The 23,909-nt window shown below is 43.6% G+C and overlaps 1 pseudogene; it reads right to left on the bottom strand.

Annotated features, from left to right (window-relative positions):
* Positions 1-11,552: 11,552 nt before the first annotated feature.
* LOC119088257 lies at positions 11,553-23,287 on the bottom strand (annotated as a pseudogene).
* Between the last annotated feature and the right edge of the window lie 622 nt (positions 23,288-23,909).

Genomic DNA, 23,909 nt, shown 5'->3' with positions numbered 1-23,909 from the left:
AAGAATTAGGTGTTGTGGAATATTATTTTAACTAGGCAGAGGTGCATTACATTTGTTTATGATGCAGAGTATTACTTTAACTGTGTGAAGGTGTGTTGCATTGGTTTCTGCTGCCTTTGTTAACAATGTAAAGATGTGTTACGTTTGTTTTTGCTGCATTTGTTTAATTATGTAAGGATGTGTTGCATTTGCTTCACCTTGCCTGCCTGCCTAAGGCACCTGATTGGTCTAATAAAGAGCTGACCAGCCAATAGCTGGGCAGAGAAAGAATAGACAGGGCTGGTGGGCAGAGAGAAAATAAGTAGGAGGAGAAATCTAGGCTCAAGAGAGAGGAAGGAGACAAGATCGAGGGAGAGAGGGACATGCTCAGGACCAGAAGCCAGGCAGTTTCCAGCCAGACACGGAGACAGCAGGAAAGTAAGATATACAGAAAGAAAGAAAAAAAGATAAAAAGCCCGAGGAAAGCGTAGATTAAGAGAAACAGATTAAAATAAGAGCTATGCAAAGGGACATGTCCTGTCCTGACTGTCTGGTCCCAAATAATTGACTCAGAGGCTGAATATGAATTATAAATTCTCAGCCAATAGCTCAGATTTATTACTAACTAGCTCTTACATTTTAAATTAACCAATATTTCTATTTATACTTTGCCACGTGGCAGTACCTTATTAGCACGGCATGTTCATCTGTGTCTGGCTGGTGACTCCTGACTCTACCCTTCCTCTTCCCAGCATTCTTAGTTTGGTCGGCCCCACCTACACTTCCTGCCTAGCTACTGGCCAATCAGCATTTTATTAAACCAATTTGAGTGACAAATCTTTACAGTGTATGAGAAGATTATTCCACAGCAGAGCTAAGATAAAGCTGAGCATTCATAACTAATAAGTCATGATTTGGGAGCTGGTTGGTGGCCCAAAGAAAAAGCCTGCTACAATTAGGAGGTGTGGCCTCCTTAGAGAAGATATGTCCTGGGGGTGGGCTTTGAGGTTTCAAAAGCCTGCACTGGGACCAGTCTCTCCCCCTCTCCCTCTTCTCCCCCTCTCCCCTCTCCCCCTCTCCCCCCCCCCCCACCCCCACTCCCCCCACCCCCGTCTCCCTGATACCTGAGGATCAGGGTGTTAAAGCTCCGGGCTACTTCTCCAGCCCCATGCCCACCTGTGAGCTGCGACACTTCACACCATGATGATAAGGGAGTAAGTCTCAGAAATGGTAATCAAGTCCCCAGTTAAATGTTTTCCTTTACAAAAGTTGCCTTGGTTGGGGTCTCTTCACAGCAATAGAACATTAACTCAGACACCACCCCATAAAAACGAGAAGACCACCTCACCAGTCCTCTCCCTCTGTGCTGTGTCCCCAGGGTTCTCCATGTTCTCTGGGCTGTGATTACTCCGTTTCCAAAGGCCACTGGTGTGTTTGCCCCCTCACTGTTCATGCTGTCCCCACTCTGTGTGTGGCTCCCTCTCCTGCACCCTTTATACCTGTGGCTGGATACTGAATGACAGATATAATTGGTCCCGTCACTGGGAAAGGGCACAGTCTGCTGTAAATTGATAAGTAAGTGCTCCCTAAGGTAACATTTAGACTGCTCTGAGTTGGCTCCACCTGAGTCAGTTCCCTAACATTCGTCACGTGGAGAGAAGGATAAAATTCTCTGTTAGAGGCATTAAAAGCTCAGGAACACATCTATGAAACCACCTCATAAAGCCTAGTGTGAGCCACCAGCCTGACATCACTTCTCTCCCTGTAAGCAGGATGACCCTGATATTACATCTGCATCTCACTTGTCAGGCGTCCTGTTCTTTAGTCACAGCTAAATTAGGGCCAAGGGCAGGTCTGGTTTGCATCAGCCAACCTGTCTACTTTGGGCATCACTATCCACCCATCCTGGTTAGAGCTGATGAAGGGAGGTGCTTGCAGCAATCAGAGGTGGGTCATGGACCTTCACGGATTCCAGCAAACACTCAGCCAGTCCTAGGGGATCAAAGGAACCAGCCTAACCAAGCCCAGACATATGGGCTGAGGAAGCCATATCTAGATGCAGTGTTGTCCTCAGGCCAGAGGCAGAACAAGAGCAACACAAGGCTGGGGAGCTTCCAGGGAAGGCTAGCAACACACCCCATGTACCAGTTTTTACTCTCCCACAATGCTCTACAAAGTTACAGTAAACTCAACAAACACGAAAGACGTAAGGTACGGTAAGGGGAGAACAGGAAAAACAATAGCAGCACAGTTTAGGGAACTGGAGAAAGAAGATGAAGGCCAATAGCTAAGAGACTCTAAAAACGGAGTCAAAACTGTCTTAGTTACTTTTCAATTGCCGTGAGAAAACGTCAGGACCAAGGCGACTTATAGAAGTAAGCATTTAATTTGAGGCTCACAGTTCCAGAGGGTAAGAGTCCATGACCATTTATGGCAGGGAGTATTGTACTGGAGCAGTAGGTGAGAGCTTTCCATCTGATTCATAAGCATGAGGCAGAGGGCACTAAGTAGGAAAAGAAGGGGCGTTTTGAAACCACAATGCTACCACCAGTGACACACCTCCTTCCACAAGGACACACCTCCTAATCCTTCCCAAACAGTTCCACCAACCAAGATCAAATATTCGAACATATTAGCCTATGGTGGCCATTTTCATTCAAACTCCCACAAATACCAGGGCAGCAAGGGAAAAGACAGCGCAAATGAGCGCACAGCATTAAATCCTGAGCAGTCATAGGAACTGGAGGCACCATTAGGAACTGGACGTACCATGTCTTCTCTCCTGAAGGACAGATGAGGCCACAATGAAGGGCTGGTAGAAGATCAGTGAAAGGAGAGTTAGAGTCAGACACAGTGGCACACAACTGGAATCCCAGTACTCAGGAGGCTGAGGCAGGAGAATCTTAAGTTCAAGACCTTGATCTACATAGGAGACCCAGGGTGGGGCGGGGGCAGTAACTCTTCTGGTTAAACATTGGGTTGGAGGATGCTGGGAATAGTTTCCAACAGGGTATGCTGTTAATACGAGAGGTTAGATAAAGTTTTCTACTGAAAGTTGGGACCCAGATGGCAGAGATCAGGTAGAATGCTCATGATAAAGTGTCTGGCAGATTATTGGAAAATGGCCCACCAGAATCCAAGTTTTTGTAGATGAAGAGAGAAGACCTAATGACATCAACATCCAGGGATCCCTCGTGACACCACTCAGCTCTGTGGCTCAGGAGTGCGTTCTGAAGTCACTGAACACCACCCCCTCACTGAGAGTTCAGCCTCTGATGCTTGAGCAGATGGACAAGGACCATGACAGACACGAGAGAAATAATGGGAGAGGCAAGGGTTCAAACACACAGGAACAGTAGATGCAGGAGAAAAGAGCAAGTGCAGACACCGTGCAAGGTTTAAGGCACTGCAAAGAATGGGGAAACACTTGTTTATGCAAAAGGAACAGAAAACTGTAAAATGCTCAGTCAATTTTATAGAACAAAGACTGTCCTGGGGAATTATAAATATAACAGTAGAACAATACAAATATGTTCAAATTACAAGTGAAAGGCATTTCAGAAGAAAGAGGAGAGCCGGAGGTTTGTTGGCCCATAAGATAATTCTAGAATACTTCCAGAATGGAATGTTGCGGGATATTTGTTTACACTGTGTGAAGATGTGTCATTATGATTGGTTTAACAAAAAGCTGAATAGCCAACAGCTAGACAGGAGAGGTTAGGCGGAACTTCCTGGCAGAGAGAGGAACTCGGGAGATGAATGTAGTTGTGTGTGGGACGTCGGACGTACAGTATGGAGGAGAGGTAAAGAGCCACACGGCAGAACGTAGATGAGTGGAAATAGGTTAATTTACTTTATAAGAGCTAGTTGACACCAAGGCTAGGCTAAGGCCAAGCATTCATAATTAATAATAAGACATTTCTGTGTCATTATTTGGGGGCTGGCAGTCCAGACAATGGAAGGACACGATTTCCATACTAAAAGGTCTCACTAAAGCCTTATGGTTCCTGGCCCCTCATATTTGAAGCTAGAAGTCTCCATTACACTCTAACAACTAAAACACTGAATGAATTGAAAATTCAGCCAAGTATGATAGTTGCACCCCTGTACCCTCTACCTCAGGAAGACTCAGGCAGGAAGATTACAAGCTCCTGGCCAGGCCAGGTTACTCAGTGAGACCCCGTCTCAATAAATAAATAAACACATAAATACACAAATAATTTTTAAAAATTCAAATAACAGAAATTTCAGCCAAGAGAAGGGGTCACAAAGCAAACAGGTGTACAGGAGTTGGAGACGTAGAAAACTGTTGTCTGCCACAGAAAAACCCCAAGCCCAGGCACAGCTCCAGGGATACCCACTCAAGGGATGCCCTCAAACTTCTGTGAACTTGTCTCCATGAGTTTGATGAGAATCTCAGAGATATTTGAGGGGGAAAAAATCTCAAACATCTTGCAGGAAGAGAAAAAAAAAGTCATTTTGAAAAATACAGAATACTGTATTTTTCAAATCAAAATCTTTCCTCAGGAGAGGCTAACAAGATCCCACCATGCAGCAATTTGCTCATTGTGTAGATGATCTGAACAAAAGGAGGCATCCGATTTCAGCCCACACCATACATCTGTCCACCCAAAAGGGGGCAGGAGAATGAGAAACAGATGTGAGATTCACAGTCCAGAGGAGAGGGCTCATTAAGAGACCAGTGCCATTGGGATTTCTGTAGAATACTTCCTCTCTGCATGCAACCCACCATTGCCTGACTGAAAGTCTACTTACAACCATTCCGGTTACCCAGCATACCGTGCGTGTGGGACTATCAAGGAAACACTACAGGGTGAGCTACACAGCTCAGGAGTAGAGGCACCTGCTGTGCATGCTTGGTGACTTGAGTTCAATCCCCAGAACCCACAGTAGATGAGAGCCAACTGATGCAGGTCATCCTCTGACCTTCACATGTGCACTGTGACATGCCTGTGTCTGCATTCACACACACACACACACACACACACACACACACACACACACACACACACACAAATGAAAACACTACAAAACCACCATCTTTAATCCATGGTGGTCAGGTAGAATGCAGGTTGTTATTTCAAAGTTCCTTTAATCTGTCGAGACTTGCTTTGTCTCCTAGTCTGTGGTCAGTTTTGAAGAAATTTCCATGAGCTGCTGAGAAGAAAATATAATCTTCGATGTTAGGATGAAACGTTCTGTAGATATCGGTTAGTTCCATTTGATTTGTGACAGTATCTAACTCCAGAATTTCTTGGTTTAGTTTTCATCTGGATGACCGGTCTGTTGGTGAGAGTGAGGTACTGAAACCTCTCACGATCACTGTGTGAGCACCCATATGCAATTTTAGCTGTAGTAGTGGGTTTTTTGGTTTTACTTTTTAAATGAACTTCCGTGCCCTTGTGTTTGGTGCAGGAATGTTTTGAACTGCGATATCCTCTTGGATTTTTCCTTTGACTAGCAGGCAGTGTCTTTTCCTATCTCTTCTGACTAGTTTTTCAGAAGTCTCTTTGGTCAGATTTTAACATGGTTCCATCTGCTTGCTTCTCAGGTCCATTTGCTTGGAATATCTTTTTTCCACCCTTTTTCCCTGAGGTGATGTCTTTCCTTAGTGTTAAAGTGTGTTTCTTGGATACAGCAGAAAGATAGATCTTGTTTTCTAATGTGTCTTTTTATTGGTGAATTAAGATAATTAAGATTGAGAGTTATCAATGAGAGGTGTTTATTGATTCCTGTTATTGTGTTGTTAGGGTGTCTGTTTCACCCCATTGATTTACATTCTGGAATTATTTATTCATTGTGTTTTCTTGGGTGTAGTTAATGTCTTCAGACTGAAGTTTTCCCCTAAGTGCCTTCTGTAGAGCTGGATTAGTAGTTTTTCTTTCTCCGTTAGTTGTGACTGGTAGTTTTGCTGGGTATAGTAGTCTGGGCTGGTATTCATGGTCTCTAGAGTTTATAGAACAACCATCCAGGCCCTTCCAGCTTTTAGAGTCTTTATTTAGAAGTCAGGTGTTATTCTACCAGGCCCACCTTTATATGTGATTTGGTCTTTCTCCTGTGTAGCTTTTATTTTAATATTCTCTGTACCGTACATTTAATGTTTTGATTAATTTGTGGTATTTGGACTTTCTTTCCTGGTCCAGTATACTTGGTGTTCTGCATGCTTCTTGCATCTTGATAGGCATGTCCTTCTTTAGAGTAGGGAAATTTTCATCTATGGTTTTGTCAAAATATATTTTCTGTGCCCATGACCTGGCTTTCTTCTCTTTGCTCTATTTCTACTATTTGTAGGTTTAGTCTTTTCATATTTCATGGATTTTTTTGGATTTGTCATTTTCTTTGACTGAGCCATTTCTTCTCTCATCTTTATCACCTGAAATTCTCTCTCCCATGTCTTGTATTTGCTGGTGAGCCTTACCTCTGATGATTTTTGTTCTTGTATTTTACATCTCAGGTTTTTTTAAATCTCAGTTTTATTTCTGTTTGGGTTCCTTTAGTGCTTCTAATCCTTTGTTAAATTCTCCTTTTGTGTATTGAACTGTTTTCATTTCTCATTATTTCATTCTACTGTTTGTATTCTCATGGTCTTCATTAAGACATTCATTCATATCCTCTTCAGGGCCTTGGAACAAATTCATAATTGCTATTTGAGGTCCTTGTCTTGTGCATCAGTTAAATTGCATTTCCCAGGGCCTATTGCAATAGGGTTACTGGCTTCTGGAGGAGCATATTGTCTTGACTGTTCATGTTTGTGTTTTTACATCTAGATCCAGGCATCTGGAGTTATGATGTCTGGGGTGTTTCCTGTTGTAGATATCTGGTCTTGTCTTTGTTGGTGGGTGTTCTGTTCTTTGTTACTGTTGCCCACTCTGGATCAGAGGCAAATGTGGTTCTTGCTAGAAAGTGCTGCTGCGGGTGAGTGGGTGGCACAGAGGAACCGAGATGGGGTAGGAGAAGGGCTGAGGGGTCAGCAGGAAAAGTCTAGCAAGACTGGGGCTCTCAGAGAGTATAGGCAGGGTGGGAGGAGGGGCCTGCAGGCAGGTTGCTACAGAACCAAGAGTCGGTCTGGAGAGATCAGAATAGAAGACAGGAAAGTTAGTGGACACAGCCTACTTGTGTCCCAGCACAGTGTGGCCACTGGGGGTCCCTAGCAGGAAGTGTTTCTGTGGACTGGTGGCTGACACAAAGCTAGAAGTGAAGGCTGAGGGTGTGTGGGGGGGAGAGAGCTAAGTTGGGTCCCCACCAAGAGGGATGCATCTTTCCAGGGAATTTTAAAGTGATTTTTTTTGTTGTTGTTAGGACAAACAAAACCTGGAGGATGATGTTGCCATGCAAGAAAGATTAAGGGAAATGGTTTTTTTTTTTTTTTTTTTTTTTTTTTTTGGTTTTTTTTTTTTTTTTGGTTTTTCGAGACAGGGTTTCTCTGTGCAGTTTTGTGCCATTCCTGGAACTCGCTTTGGAAACCAGGCTGGCCTCGAACTCACTGAGATCTGCCTGCCTCTGCCTCCCGAGTGCTGGGACTAAAGGCATTAAAGGCATGTGCCACCACCGCCCGGCAAGGGAAATGTTTTAGAAAAAAGAAAAATCACAAAGATCAGAAACTGGGTCTATATTAAAAACAACAACAACAAAAAACTAGAGAATGGACATAAAATCCACTTCTTTTTCTTATTCTTAGTTGTCATAACATACACAGTAGTTAGCCACAAGGTATTTGATTGTGTGTGTGTGTGTGTGTGTGTGTGTGTGTGTGCCTACACACAAGCTCACATGTATGCACCTGTGCACTTATGTGTAAGTGAAATGAGATACAACAATTTTACAAAGGATAGAATGGTGGGAGCCATGTGACTTCTTCAGAGAACAAGGCCTGAGAACAGTATGGATGGCTCTCCTTGTGGCAACCCTGGAGACCCTGGCCCACTTGGCAAAGACCTGTGGACAGTTTGCTGCATAGTTCCGGGCATGACCCCGGGAACGTGTGCTACATGCTCTTCTTGATTCCACCATGCTAGCCGTACTGCTGGCCTGACTGAGTCACAGCGGGTCATGAAGTTTAATATTACATAAGTGCATAACTGTTCTGGAAAGAATGATTTAACCACAAGAGCTTTTAACGGAATGCTATTAAATAGGAGTTAATGGGAACATTCAAGGAACAGGGAATGAAGCAGAATCATAGAAAGCCACAGTTCTCTCATTTCTCATAGCTGTACCAATACCCCAAGAAGTTAAGAGAGGTAGACATAAAGACAAGGGATAAACAGTGCTGGCTATTAAGAGTAAGTTTCCAGGTGATATTGCCTCTAAGATAAACGGAAAAGCCTGGTATGCCCCCAGAGGGGATAGAGTAGTACAGAATATAGAATGGACTAATCCAGCTCTGGGTGGTGAGCTGATTGTGAGAACACAGACTCTACCAGATGTAAATATTAATCACAAGAGACAAAACCCTCTCGCCCTGCGTGATGCCGTAACCACATGTGCTGCCAACTGGGCACACGGTTCTACCTGTAGGTGTGCCTAGTTAGAGAAGCTCCTTTGGAGCTTGCAAAACTGCTTAAGCTTCTGACGATAGAGATATAGATAAAAGGTAATGGCTACCGGTGGGAGAGCTGGGAGACAGAAGCGGAAAGAGGCACGAAGCAAACGGGTAATTATTGTAACCGTTTTTAGAAACCTAGGAAGTGAAACTGATCATAAAACTTCATGCAAACCACTGAAGCTGTATAAATAAGGACGCTCAGGCTGTCCGGGGCCACTTGTTTGAACAACAACAGGTGGTCACAGTCTCTTCTTGGTGCTGACTTCACACATCCACCCCAGGTCATCGAACCCATCTGCGCAAGACCTCCAGCAATAGAAGGTTGGAAATGGAATTACTTTATTATTACCAAGAAATCATGTCACCCACTAAGTGGTGTCATGTTACTTGAAGGTAGACTTGGACTTTCTATGAATGTATACTGTAAACTATAATCTAATCTAATCACTATAAAACAAAGGTATAATGATAGGCTAAGAAAGGGGGGAGGACAACGTGAAGCTCCCAGTGCTCAGTTAAAACCAAAGCAGGCAGAAGAAAAGATAGGAAATGCTAACAAATGTCTTAGCAGTGACTTAGCCTCCATGGGCACCTAAACACACACACACACACACACACACACACACACACACACACACACACTTCAAAATAAAAAGAAAACAGGAAATCAAGAGATATAGAAATATAATATAAAAAAAAAAAAAAAAAAAGAATATAAATAATATATATATAGAGAGAGAGAGAGAGAGAGAGAGAGAGAGAGAAGAATGGAACCCAAAGCTCTACAAATTGCAAGAACATTAAAAGCACAATCAAGGAATACCAAGGATAACTATGCTAACAAACATGATAAGCTTAGTGAGATGGCAAACTCTTCAAAGTGAAATTCACACACAATCAATCAACAAGCTGAATAACTGTCTCCATTCTAAAAACTGTACCCAAAGTGAGGTATGGTAGTATATACCTGTTATCCCAGCATTTGGAACACAGAAGCTGGAGAAGTGTGCATTTGAAACAAGACTGGGCTGTATAATAAGACACTATCTCGAAAAATAAAAACAGCATTGATAACCAACAGCCTTCCAAGATAGAAAGCACCGAGCCCAAATGGACGTACAGTGAATTCTGTCAAACCCTCGATGCGGAAACTGTACCAGTTCTCTGCAATCTCATTCAGAGGACACAGTCAAGCTACTTCATAGATAAACCATAGGCTAGCCAAGACAAGATGTCAGAACAACAGCAGCAAAGACACAAGCCAGTACTTCTGAGTGCAGACATAAAAACCTTCAACGAGCTATCTGCAAGCTGACTCCAACAACGTAGAAAAAGAAGTGTACAGCATAACCCGGTGGGATTTATCCCAGGTTTGCAAGACTGGTTCAATACTTAAAAGTCAACTAATATAGTCCATTGAAATGATCTTGCGATTTTTCTTCCTCAGTCAGCAAATGAAGAAAAATTATAAGATCATTTCAATAGTTGCAAAAAAATATTTTTTAAACCTCTGCAATTATTAGTTTACTAGTATCATCCAGGACTCATGTTCAGTATTCTTCCTCAAATTACATAAACCAACGAAAATGAAAGAACCCAGCACTCCATCACAAAAGTGTGTCAGATTACAAGAGCTCTATCTTAAAACACTGGCACTTTAAGAGAACAATAATCTCAAAAAACCCATAAAATTGCCCAATTGTTCCCTAAACTGCTAAGCAGATTAACGTGACTCTAATGAATGAGTTTGGGTTTTATAAAGAAACACCAAGTGAATTGGATAACTGGTACTAAGACTCGAAGTTCATCTTCTTTCCTTGTATCTGTTTAAAGAGGGACAAAAGTAGAGGAAAATAAACCCTGCCTTTAATTTTAAATGTGGCATACTTTTAATAAAAACTGGCTCAACTAATCAAAAATACTTTTAAACAGTCAAGGTTCCTAAGCTATCATATTTACATAAACGGGAAAAGCATTGTAATCAGTGTTCTCATAGCCTTCACTGGGACTAATGTCAACAAAAAGTTTAATATGACAGTCTTAGATTTTAAGCTCATGCTTTTGGGGATACATTCTCAGGTCCTCTTTCATAGGGGGACTGCAGAATATAACTGCCATTACATAGTAGTTTAAGACCACACACGATAGTTAAAGAACGCAGAGTCCTCACATAAGGATTAGAACATGCTTTTCTCTTAGTCCTTCAAGGACAACATTCAGCTTGAGTCTGACAATCCATGGTGTGACAGGATGGATCACTCTTAGCTTTGCAGTGGGTTATGTGAAATCTCTCATCCAACTGGTCGCGATTTTGGAGATTAAACAATGGTTGAAAATGTTCTAAGTTTTAATACCCTCATCACAATATGAAAGGTATGTAGACAAAAGCTGTTTCCCCCCAGCTAACTCTATGAAAGGATCATCCATGTGACTCAAAATGGGCAAAAGCAAAAGACGAGTTTCCCTTGGAGAAGAAAATTTTCAGACCTATGAAAAGGATACAGTAAGAATGTCAACAAAACAGCTGTGTTGTTTTTTCTTATTTTTACAATTACAGAGTAGTAGTCAGTTAACAGAACAATTATTTTCACAAAGGTGCATCGGAGACAACTTAACCACCCTACTATCTCTGTACAAAACTAATTTGTGCTATGCACCAACAAAAACCTGCTTTAAATGTCCATGACAATTTACAGCCCCGGGCTCCACTGGACATGGTTAGTGGCTATTGAAAACTCCACAGGACAGCGCTACCTAAAGACACATTTGGAAGTGTATTAACAATACAAAAAAACAAAAACAATAACAAAAAAAAAAAAAACCCACTACAGTTTAAAACCAGTTCTTACCCAGCCTCACATTTCAATTTCTTTTTCCCTAATAGGAGTGAGTTGTGTGCAGGGGGCGGGGGCGGGGGCGGGGGTGGGGGTGGGGTGGGGTGGTGGTGGTGGTGTTAAAAATACTTTATAGACAAGAAAAGAAATTGCGTTAGAACCTCTATTCGTCATCAGTCATCTTCCTCCTTTTCCTCTTCGTCCTCCTCCTGTCTTCTTCCTGCTTTCTCTGGCTCTTTTCAGCCCCACCCCTCCCCTTCTCTGGGCCCCAGGTCTTCCTTGAGCTCTGTGGGCAGCCACTCAGCAGCCTTCTTCTCACGGGGCCGCCTGTCAGCCACACCGGCCCATGGCTCTCCCAGCTTCTGTGCAACGAACAAGCCAGGAAGTACTCCTTTGGTTTGGGGGCGATGCTCAGAACACCACCAGAAGGCTGAGGAGGCCTCTTGGCCCGTTGGGGTCCTTAAACTTCCTTTTGGTTTTCCCTTTTTTGTGTATGGGGAGGGATATAGGTTTTCATTTCTCTTTCCTAACATGACCTGTCAGCCTTTACTATGTCTTCATTTCTTTTCTTCAGCAGACACAGTCCCTGCCTCTCTGAGCACTTCTTGGAGAACCCCGAGAAGTTGACAGAAGCATCTGGGTGCTTCTGTGCTCCTTCTGGCAAGTTTACACAAAGAATACATAGGAAGACATTTGCCTCTCGGCTTCTTTTTTTTTTTTTTTGAGACAGGGTTTCTCTGTGTAGCGTAGCTTTGTGCCTTTTCCTGAAATTCACTTTGTAGCCCAGGCTGGACTCAAACTCACAGAGATCCGTCTGGCTCTGCCTCCCAAGTGCCGGGATTAAAGGCGTGCGCTGCCGCCGCCGCCGCCGCCGCCGCCGCCACCACCACCACCACCACCACCCGGCTTGCCTCTCGGCTTCTTAGGGTCTCCTTTGCCCACATCCATTGATTTTCTTCCATGAAGCAGAGTTGCCCAGGGCCGTTCTGACCCTCGCTTGACCCGGTGCTGTGTCTGTGGAGCTCAATGTACTGCAATGACCGTGCAAACAAACAAACAAATCAAAACTTAAAATAGAAAAGAGAGTTTTCATTAACTGAGTCTAGAAAAACACCTTCTCAACTTGACAAAGAAATCTACCAAAAAATGTACTGAAAACATCATACGTAGTCATGGAAAACTCCAAACTTTCTCACTCAAACTGGGAACACAGTGATGATAGTCCCTCTTCCCAGTGTTCTTCAGCATCACACCGGAACTCCTAAGGAATGCCAAAAGAAAAGAGAAATGAAAGGAACAAAATAAAGAACACAGCTGTCTTTTTTTGCAGAGGACACAAATCATCTGCATAGAAAATCTAACTCAACAAACAACCACAGCAGTAATGAGACTGTAGCAAGGTGGCAGAGAACAAGATTAATACGGGAGAGTATATCATTCCCTTATACACAGCAATGAGAAGTACAATTTGAAACTGAAAATATACTATTATTTATATTAGCACTAAAAAAATGAAATACCTAAAACATATGTATGAAGTCTATTGGGGGAAAAATATAAAACTCCAATGAAAGAAATCAAAGAAAAATTAGGTAAATTAAGAAATAGTCCGTGTTCATGTATAGACAGACTCAATGTAGTCAAGACGTCAGTTCTTCCAAGTTTGATCTACAGAGTCAATTCAACACCATATTAATTATTTTCCTATTGCTGTTATAAAACACCATGACCAAGGCAAATTATGAAAGGAAGCCTTTAACTGGGCTTATGGTTACAGTGGTTAGAGTCCATGATGGTGGGCGCAGGCACAAGCAGGAAGCAGAGGGCGAGCTCAAACAGAGGAAACCTTTTGAAATTTCCGAGTCCACTCCCAGTAACATACTTTCTTCCCAAGCAGCTACCAACTGGCGACCTTGTATTCAAAGGTCTGGGACTTAGAAAGGACATCTCAGTCAAACCACTACAAACACCAACCAAAATTCTAACCAGCTATTTTGTGGCTGTTTCAGAGTGTATAAGGAGAGTCACAAGACCCAGAATAGACAACATGATATAGAAGAAGAGGAAGAAGAAGGGGGTGGGGGGGAGGAAGAAGAAGGGAGGAGGGGGAGAGGGGAAAGAGGAGAAAAAGAAGATCCAAGTACTGAACTGTCCAATTTTAAGACATAAGTTTTAAGAGTCAAGACAAGGCTGGGCAGTGGTGGCGCATGCCTTTAATCCCAGCACTCCGGAGGCAGAGGCGGAGGTGGAGGCGGAGGCAGGAGGATCTCTGTGAGTTCGAGGCCAGCCTGGGCTACAGAGTGAGTTCCGGGAAAGGTACAAAGCTACACAGAGAAACCCTGTCTCAAAAACAAACAAACAAACAAACAAAAGAGTCAAGACAGTGTGATATTGGTAAAAGACATGGAATCCCCTCAGGTGCCTGTCCTGAGAAGATGTCTCCCAGAGTCCTGGGGAAGACACTACAAGTGGCAAGGATACTAATCTGAGAGATAGCAAATGAATCTACTTACACAAAAGTCTTTAGTCCATTCACTTTATTCTTTTGAGACAAAATTCTGTCGACACAGCTTCAATTCTCCTCGCATACTTAGCTCCTTTCTGTCCCTTCTCCTCCTGTCCTCTCATAGTTCTATCTAAGTTCTCTCCATCTCATTCTCATCTTTGTCTTCGTTCCTCTCTCCATCTTTGTTCCTTCTTCTCCTCTTCTCGTGACTGTCTCCACACACATACCATCAGCAATCCTCTGCCCTGCTGCTTTCTGGTCTGGTGGGGTGAGTCTGCTGGGTAGCTAGGAAATCTGCATCATAGCTTGAATGCACCTGGTAAGAAGAAAAAAGCCCTTTTGTTCTGAGCTAATTGTTGGAGGAGACCTTGGGGGTACCATCTGGCCTGAGGAAGAAAGAAGGATCTGAGCTTAATTTGCACAAGAAACAAAGCTATATACCTAGCCTTCACATTGTCCACCAGGCCTAGGAAGTGTCTCTGTATAGATATTTACCTTAATTCAGGAGACTAGCAGGTGGTCTGGAATGTTTATCCTGTCTGCCATTTGTCTTTGGATGTTTGAGAGGTAACTCAGATAAAATACACTGTTAGAAGTTCCTAGAAGAAGAATTAATTGGGAAAGCTACCATAGCACACAAGAAAATCATCGCAGGAACCAGCTAATATATATTTAAAAGCTAATATCACCAAAACTCCTTGAGACTTGGCTTTTCCCTCTGGAAGAGCCCTGCTTCTTCCAGGTATTAGCTTTTGCTATAGTCAACTGAATTCCTGCTTCCTATTTTTGCAGCCTGTAGCAGAAAGAGTAGACAAGATAAACGGAACAGAAGAGAGAGTCTGGGGATAAATCCATGAAAATTAATTATTTAACCTCTGATAAAAAGGCAAATGCAGTACAGTCAGAAATATTGTTTTAACACAAGTGATTCCACCAAACAACTAGATATATTTCACATGGAGTGAAACCTAGATACAGATCTTATAAGCGCCATAAAAAATAATCCAAATGGATCACAGACCTGAGTTTCAAGGGTAAAGCTATCAAAAAATCCAAGAACACAAAGCCTTAGTTGTCTTTCCTGTGTTGCCGTGTATAATCCTCTGGCAAGTGCAGCTTAAGTGAGAAAGGGTTTATTTTGTCTCAGAGGTCAGGGGTCAGCTGTGGCGGGAAGACAAGACAGCAGGAGCGTGCTGTCGCTGGTCACATCACATCCACAAACAACAGCACCGTGACTGTGTGCTGCTCAGCTTTCTTTCTCCTCCTGTGTCAACCAGGACCCTGCCAGGGAACGGCACTGTCCACAGTGGGTGGGGTTTCTGCTTCACCTTAATCAAGACAGTCCCCCATAGGCATCTCAAAGGTCCATCTCTCAGGTGATTCTGGGTTCTGTAAAGTTGACAATTGACACCAGCCATCACAATAACACAGCAGAAAATATAGATGATATTGGATTTGAAGATTTTTTTTAGGTACAATCTGAAAGATAAGGTTATGAAAAAGATTGCTAGTCTAAAGCCCTTTAAAATGAAGATTTTTTTTTTCTGTTCTGCAAAAGGCAGTCAAGAGAATGAGAGGACAGTGTCAGGTTGGGAGAACATATTTGCATGATACCTGTCAGGTCACCCCTGTTCTCCAAAATATATAAAGAACTCTTAAAAACCCCACCACAGGGCTGTAAAGACAGCTCAATTGTTAAAAGCATTTGCTGCTCTTGCAGAGGACCTGGATTTGATTCCCAGCACCCACAACTGCCTGTAACTCCAGTTCCAGGTTATCCAATGCCTGTTTCTGCCTTTCTCGGGCACCTGAATGCACATGGTGCATGTACATACTCTCACAGCACACACATACACACTTTAAATAAATAATACAGAAATCTTTAAAGAAAACACTTCTCAACAAAGCACAAACAACCATATTAAAATTGAGCCAAAGACCTTAACAGGCACCTCATGAAGGTCTATAGATGTTAAATAAGTGAGCAGCTCCCCATCATATGTCATGGGGGACAAAAATTCACACACAAATGAAATACTGCTGCACACCCGTTAGAACAGCCAGAGTACAGAATACCCACAACACTGAATGCCGCTTAGGAGTCACACAGCAGGAGTTCTCAGCCATTGGAGGTGGGTACATGAATGAAGCAAGCCATTAGAGGTAGGTATGTGAATGAAGCAGCCATTGGAGGTGGGTATGTGAATGAGGCAGCCATTGGAGGTGGGTATGTGAATGAGGCAGCCATTGGAGGAGGGTATGTGAATGAGGCAGCCATTGGAGGTGGGTATGTGAATGAGGCAGCCATTGGAGGTGGGTATGTGAATGAAGCAGCCATTAGAGGTGGGTATGTGAATGAGGCAGCCATCTTTGAAGACAGTTTGGCAGGTTCTTATAAAGCTCTACAGGCTTCCTCCCATACAATCCTCAACTACACTCAATATAAGTACCATTACCCAAAGGAGTTGAAAGTTCACACAAAATCCTACATACAGATATTTATAGCAGCTATATTACTAACTGCTCAACTTTGAAAGCGACGAACTTTTTTTTTTTTTTTTTTTTTTTTTTGAGACAGGATCTTTTTATGTAGTCTTGGCTGCCCTGTAACTTACTCTGTAGGCCAGGCTAGACCCAAACTCTCAAGGATCTGCCTGCCTCTGCCTTCTAATTGCATGTCCAACTCAAACAATGGAATATTATTCAGGGCTAAATAATTTCACTATTATACTATGAGACAAGGTGGAAGAAACAAATATTAGTGAGTGAATGAAGCCAATGTATTACGTGGCCTTTCAGAAAAGGCAAAATGACAGAAAATGAAAAGACCTATGGTTGTTAGGGTTTGGTAAAAGGTGGTAGAAGGTGCACAGGGGCTTTTTAAGGCACAGAAAACCCTCTGCATGATACAGTGGGTATGTGTCCTTATACATTTGTTTAAACTCACAGAATGGACAACAGAGAGCGAACTCTGGTATTGGCCATGGGCTCAGGGAGACAAGGCATCAGTTTAATCGTATTGATGATGGTCACGCACCACTCTGGTGGGGCATGTTGGTAATGAGAAGGGCCGTGTACACGTGGGACAGGGCTGATTTTGTCAGCTTCACACAGCTGAGTCATCTAGGAAGAGGGAACCTCAGTTGAGGAACTGCCTCCATCAGATTGGCTGGAAGGCAAGTCTGTGAGGTGTTTTCCTGATGAATGATGAAAGTGGGCGGGTCCGGGCCACTGTGGGCGGTGCCAGCCCTGGGCAGGTGGTCCCGGTTGTATAGAAAGCAAGGGAAAAAGCCAGGGAGAGCAAGCCTTACGGTAAGTGGCGATCCTCCGACCCTCTGCGGTGTGTGCCTCTGCCTCTGCTTGAGTTCCTCCCCTGAGTTCTCTCCATGTGAGGCTGTGATGTGGAATTTAAGATACGCGACCTCTCCCCTCCTCAGGTCGCTTTTGGTCATGGCCTTTATCACACCAACAGCTAGCGGTCATGGACAGGGTGTACGGGACAGCTGTCGTTCCTCTGGCTTGTGCTGTAAATCTGAATGCGTTCTGATCCTGAAAGCCCCCTCTCCTTGGAGTGTTCACTAAGGATAGAGCACCAAGGAAGAAAACGCATGCATCAGACTAAGACATGTAACTTAAATTCCAGAACACAGAGGCAAAAGTAAGCGGGGAAGGGACATGGACCCCAGGCCTTAGGCCTCGGGGTCTGTCCCTGTGCAGTCGATCAATTAAACAAAAGCTAAAGAATTAGAAGCCAGACACTGCGGCACACCTCCGTGGTTCCAGCAGGAGGATCAGGAGTTCAAGACTATCCTCAGCTGCAGAGCTGGTCTGAGGTCAGCCTCACTGCACAGGAGGGACCCTGCCTCAAAACTAACAACAACAAAACTATGAAGAAATAGATGGAAACAGCTACACCAAAGTTAAAAGACAACAAAGTAACATTTCAAGTTCAAATGGACTAGGCTGGAGGCTGGAATAAAGGCATTTTCAAAGGCGGCTAGCTTCGAAAAGATCTCCCTCTAATTTCTGCCTTTACAAGCCAGCTGCTAGAGTAATGTGCTTTGTCAATGGGATCAGAAAGAGAGAGAGAGAGAGAAAGACAGACAGACACAGGACCCCGCCAAGCAGGTGTAGCGGGCAGCCAGGGGGAAGTGAGTAAAAAGGGACGTGAGTTTAACTAACCTGGCATGTTGAAGCACATAGGGAAAAGATTGGGGAGGAAAAAAAAGTCCTAAATACAGAGGACATGACTCAACAAACCAAAGATAGTAATTAATGGCAGAGAAAAGAATAACCCGCTCGACAAAGCAAATCATTGCCTATGAGATCACTAAGCGGGGCCTGGCAGTCTCATGATCGGTAATAATATAAACACTGAATATTAATCTATTCGACATGAAAGCATTGCTTTCCTGGGAGGATTAGGGATGAAAAGGCTAGCACTAATGACTAAAATGAAAGAAAAAAGCAATCAGGAAGCAAGTGCATAATTATGTTTTAGAGAGAAATGATATGAAATGCTGAAAGAATCAGTGTGAAGAACTGAAGGCGGCCTTCTCCTGGGAGTGGGGAGTTTGGAAAGGGGCATCAGGAGGCCTCTGGTAGAACACTGGCTTTGTAATGTGCCTCCCCAAGTTTGTGTGTTGCAGATGGTTCTAAGGGCAACAGAGTAGAGGAACAGGGTCTGTAAGAAGCAGTTACGTGGGCCAGTGGCTCAGGGGTAAAGGTGCTTGCTGCCACGCCTGATGACCACCGTTCCATCCCCAGTGTCCACATAGCAGAAGGAGGGGACTGACTCCTACACAGTGTTCTGACCACCCACACACTGAAACACATGCACTCTACACCTTCCCGATAAATAAATACATGTGAAAACATTTAAAAAGAAACAATTAGGTTAGGTGCACTCTTGGACGGGTTAACCAATGCTGTCATGGAGACAGGTTGTTATAAAGTGAATTTTGAGGGGCCAGTGATGACTCAGTGGTTCAGAGCACTGGCTGCTATTGCAGAGGACCTGGGATCAGTTCCCAGCACCCACATGGCAGCTCACAACCATCTGTAACTCCAGTTCCAGGAGATCTGACATCCTCTTCAGGCATACATGTGCCTAAAACACCTATAACATTTTTTTTTTTAATGTGAGTATGGATCCAAGTGTGACAATACACGACTATGATCCCAGCACGTGGAGGCTAAGGTAGGGGAATCGTGAATTCAAGGTCAACCTGGGCTCCCAGTGAGATCAGATCTTAATAACAGAGTCTCTCTCTTTCTCTCTCTCTCTCTCTCTCTCTCTCTCTCTCTCTCTCTCTCTCTCTCTCTCCCTCTCTTCTTTGCAATGGAATGGTGCAGTCACAGTGTCCTCATCAGAAGTCAGCTTCTTGAAATTGGACTTCCTAGCCTCTAGAGCTATAAGAACTATACCCATGTTCTCCACAAATTGCCCAGTCTCTGGTATCATTATTTCTGTTATAGCAAAGCCAAGTGACCTAAGACAAAACATATGGAGTTTTTTGACTCTTTACTGGACAAAAACAAACCTTAACATAAGTAAAAAATTAAACTTATTAAAGAAAAGATGAAAAAATTAAGGCAGATTTTTCTTTTTGAAAAAAATCTCTTTGATTGATAATCATAAAAATTATTTTAAAAACAGTTCTTTAGTGTTTAACATTTGTTTTAATCATGTGCATGTGTGTGGATATGTACAGGTAAGAGCAGCTGCCAGAGGAGGGTGTCAGGTTTTCCGGAGCAGGGGTGGCAGGCACGTGTGAGCTGCCTGATACAGGAGTTAGGATTCAGACCTGGGTCCGTTGCAAGAGCAGGAAGTGCTGATTTTGAACTTGAAAGTGGCTCCCAGCACAGCGTTGTTCGTCTGCTCAGGCTGCCTTGACAGGTCCTGGTGGCTTAAGCAACAGAAATCCACTTCCTCCTTTTTCCAAGGGCAGAAAGCCCAAGGTTAAGGTCCAGGTGGCGATGGTTTTTGGTCTCTGTCTCTATTTCAGATCACATTTTTTTTTTCTTTTTGATTTGTGGATCAAAATCTCATAGGATCTCAAACTCATGATAGTCAGGGTGGGCAAGCTGGCTTGTTTTTTGTCAACTTGACATATGTATGCTAGAGTCGTCTGGGAAGCTAGAACCCCAACTGAGAAAATATGTCCATTAGGTTGTGCTATAGGGGTGGGGGGCATGTCATATAACTTGGCAGGTTCTCCTGGGTTATATGAAAAGGCAAGCAGAGTGAGGATGAAATGGGAGCCAGGAAGCAGAGCTCCTCTGTGGTCTGTGCTTCAGATCCTGCCCTGAGTTCCTACCCCGACTTCCTTTATGACGGACTACTTCCCAAGTGCTGGGATTACAGGTGGTCACCACCACATGCAGCTGCTTCCTTACCCTCATGGCCCTTCCTTTGCATCTACTCGCCGGGGCCTCTTCCTCTTCTCACAAGGCGTTGTGTTGGGACCTATCCTTTGGACGCTGGCCTTACAAAAAGGGCCTGCTCCCAACTGACCTAACTGAGATTGCAGTTTCATCTTGGGATCTGAGGTCCACCGTCTATAGCAGGGCCGGGGTGCTGTCGAGTGCTCGTTAGGACAGACTGATGTGCCATGGGGAGAAAACTCCCGTTACACAAGCTTCAGGGGAGCAAGAATTATAGTGTTGGCTGTGAGTTCAGTGTTACCACATCAGTAGTAGATCTTAAATATGTCTGCAAAGAGAAATACACAGAACACAAAGTTACATATTGATTGTTGAGTAAAGTGTGATCGGTGGCCCATAGGAATCTAACCCTGTATTTCCCCTGAGAGCAATGTTTCGGTATTTACTAACTCGGGTTTGCAGTGGCTTCAGCTACTGTGGATAACAAGTGCACATGCTGCTGTTTCTTCTTCTTCTTCTTCTTCTTCTTCTTCTTCTTCTTCTTCTTCTTCTTCTTCTCCTCCTCCTCCTCCTCCTCCTCCTCCTCCTTCCCCTCCCCCACCCTCTCTCTCTCAGATTCATTCATTTGCTTATTTGCATGCATGCCTGCATCAGACAGAACAGGACATCAGATTCCATTACAGATGACTGTGAGCCACCGTGTGGGTGCTGGGAATTGAACTCAGGACCTCTGGAAAGAGCAGCCAGCACTCTTAACCTCTGAGCCATCTCTCCAGCCCCTCTCTCTTTTTGTTCTGCTTTCACATTGACTTTTCCGGTGGCCCCTCTACCCACTCAGCTTGCTTTCTCTTACTGTGAAAAAACATGGACCAACACCAAATAAACAAACAACACCTTGGGCAAAGAAAGGTTTATTTGGCTTCTACATGTCAATCATAGTCAATCCCTGAGGAAAGTCAGGGTAGGAACTCAAGCAGAGCAGAAGCACAAGCCATGGAGGAATGCTGCTTACTGGCTTGCTCCCTATGGTTTAATGAACCTGCTTTCTTTCTTTCGTTCTCTCTCTCTCTCTCTCTCTCTCTCTCTCTCTCTCTCTCTCTCTCTCTCTCTTTTATTTTTGGTTTTTCAAGACAGGGTTTCTCCACATAGTTTTGGTGCCTATCCTAGATCTTGCGATCTTGCTCTGTAGCCCAGGCTGGCTTCGAACTCACAGAGACCTGCCTGGCTCTGCCTCCTGAGTGCTGGGATTAAAGGTGTTCACCACCACCCTCCGGCTGAACCTGCTTTCTTATACAACCCAGGACCATCTGCCCAGGGGTGGCACCACCCATGTTGGACTGAGTCCTTCCATGTCAATCATTAATCAAGGAAAAGGCCCATTCAATCTGGTTGAGGCAATTCCTCAACTGAGGTTCCCTCCTTCCCTGGTGACTCTAGTTTGTGTCAAATTGACAAAACCTCTGCAGCACCACAGCTGTGGTGAGGAGGCAGACAGCAGGCCAAGGGCAAAGAGGAACTAAGTTGTTTACTCTCCACGGCCCACTCTCTCTGTCTTCAATTTCAGATGATTACAACTCATGCCCTTGCTCACATTCTGGGTCACAGCAGCATCTCAGGGGGCTCTCACAGGTACGCTAGGGTTTCATGTCCATGCTTTCTCCCCCTGCACTGCCAATTATGAGCGATTCAGTCTTGGAGGAAGAGGCCGGCAATACAAGTTGGTTCATTCCCTGTCAAAAAACTCAACGGGGGAAAACATTGGTGATATGATGAGAGAACAACCACCTGGCAACATCAGGTTTGTCAAATACAATGACTGAAACAAAAGGTGTAAGAGCCGGCACGAGAGCCCAGACACACAGAGACACACACAGACACACACAGATACACACAGTGACAAGACACAGTAAGAAGCTGCAAAATCAATATGAAACTTATTCCACAAGGCAGGAGAAATTAAAAGGGATAGAGGCCAAGGTAAAAAAAGGGTGAAAATTCTAGTATCCAGATGATAGTGATTCAGTAGGAGGGAAAATAATACAGAGGAAAGAACAGAGTCTGTGGTGCAGAGTCATAAGCCTCTGAAACTAGGCGGTTTCTGTGCAGTAGAATCGTTGAAAACTAAGAAAAAACACAGAATATTTTGGAGAAAAATAGGAGCTCTTACACAAAAGAACAAGCAGCAGATGAACCTCAGAATTCCTGGTGGTAACACTGGATGCAAGACAAGGAAGTGGTGAGGGAAAGCGATGGACATTGGCTTTTATACCCAGCAAAATTAACACCTAAATAGAAAGATGTAATGAAAAAAATATTCTGAGTGTAGTAATATCTTCTGGCCCGTGAAGGTTCAGAACCTGTGCTTTTAAAAACCTTTGGAAGAAATATTCAAGCTAGTGGAAAATAAATCCAACAATGCTACAGAGCAACAGTTCTTAACCTGTGGGTTGTGACCCCTTTGGGGGTGGAATGACCCTTTCACAGGGCTTGCCTAAGACTGTTGGAAAACACAGATATTTACATTATGATTCATAACAGTAGCAAAATTACAGTTATGAAGCAGCCACAAAATAATTTTATAGTTGGGGGTCACCACAACATGAGGAACAGTATTAGAGGGTCACAGCATTAGGAAGGCTAAGAAACACTGCTGTAGAGAAATGTGAAGTTAGAACAGTTAACAAACTATTTAGTGTTGTCTTTTAAGAAAGCAAAGCTGTTTCAAGTCTTGGCTCAAAAATAAGGGTGTGTGGGGTGTGTGTGGGTGTGGGTGTTTGGGCCATGTGTAGCCAATTCGCTCCAGGAACTATGCCCAGGGCATGCCTAAGGACAAGAATGTTGTCACTTGGAATATTGTAAAGTCCACTGCTGTCGGGGACAAATCTGAGCAAGTGTCTTCCGTTCGTCTGTGCCTCTCACTATGTCCAGCTGCACCGCTGCTTGAGCTGCGCCATTCACAGCAAGGTAGTCCGGGTCGGTCTCGTTGAGCTCCGAGGAACTAAACACTCCCACCATGATTTAACCTGCTGATGCTATGCTGGGACCCCCACCAAAGCCGGTGGAAAGAGGTAGCTTCACAAGGACAGAAGAAAAAACATCTGGGAAAATAAAATGAAAGTTATTCTTGAAAACAAAAACAAAAGCAAAAAAGATGGACGTGGAAAATGGAGAAAAAAATTATATTCATAAGAAACCCAAACTAAAATTCTATCCAGACTACATGAGGTGTGTGTGTATGTGTGTGTGTGTGTGTGTGTGTGTGTGTGTGTGTGTGTGTGTTGCCATTATGTGTACTCAGAGTGGGAAGAAGGAAAGAGAACATGGCTGAACCACTTGTGCTTTGTGGGTGAAGAAGTAGATAGTCATAAATTTAATAAGTCAGGATAAATAAGTAAATGTGTTTCAAGAGCGTCACTGAAAGAACAAATATAAAATGTTATTTTTATACCAGCAAAAGAAAAATCAAATCAGTTCAGTTTAAGGCAAAAAGATTTTTTTTTTGAGATTTTATTTATTTTTATTTTCTGGGTATGGGTGTTTTGTCTGCACATATGGCTGTGCACTGTGTATGTACGTTGAGTCTCTAGAGGCCAAAGAGGTTGTTGGGTTGCTTGGAACAGGAGTTATAGATGGTTCT

Source organism: Peromyscus leucopus, chromosome 6 (genome assembly GCF_004664715.2).
Source record: "Peromyscus leucopus breed LL Stock chromosome 6, UCI_PerLeu_2.1, whole genome shotgun sequence".
Taxonomy (NCBI): Eukaryota; Metazoa; Chordata; class Mammalia; order Rodentia; family Cricetidae; genus Peromyscus; species Peromyscus leucopus.
The sequence above is the reverse complement of the archived record's forward strand: the minus strand, read 5'-3'. Positions and strand labels throughout refer to the sequence as shown.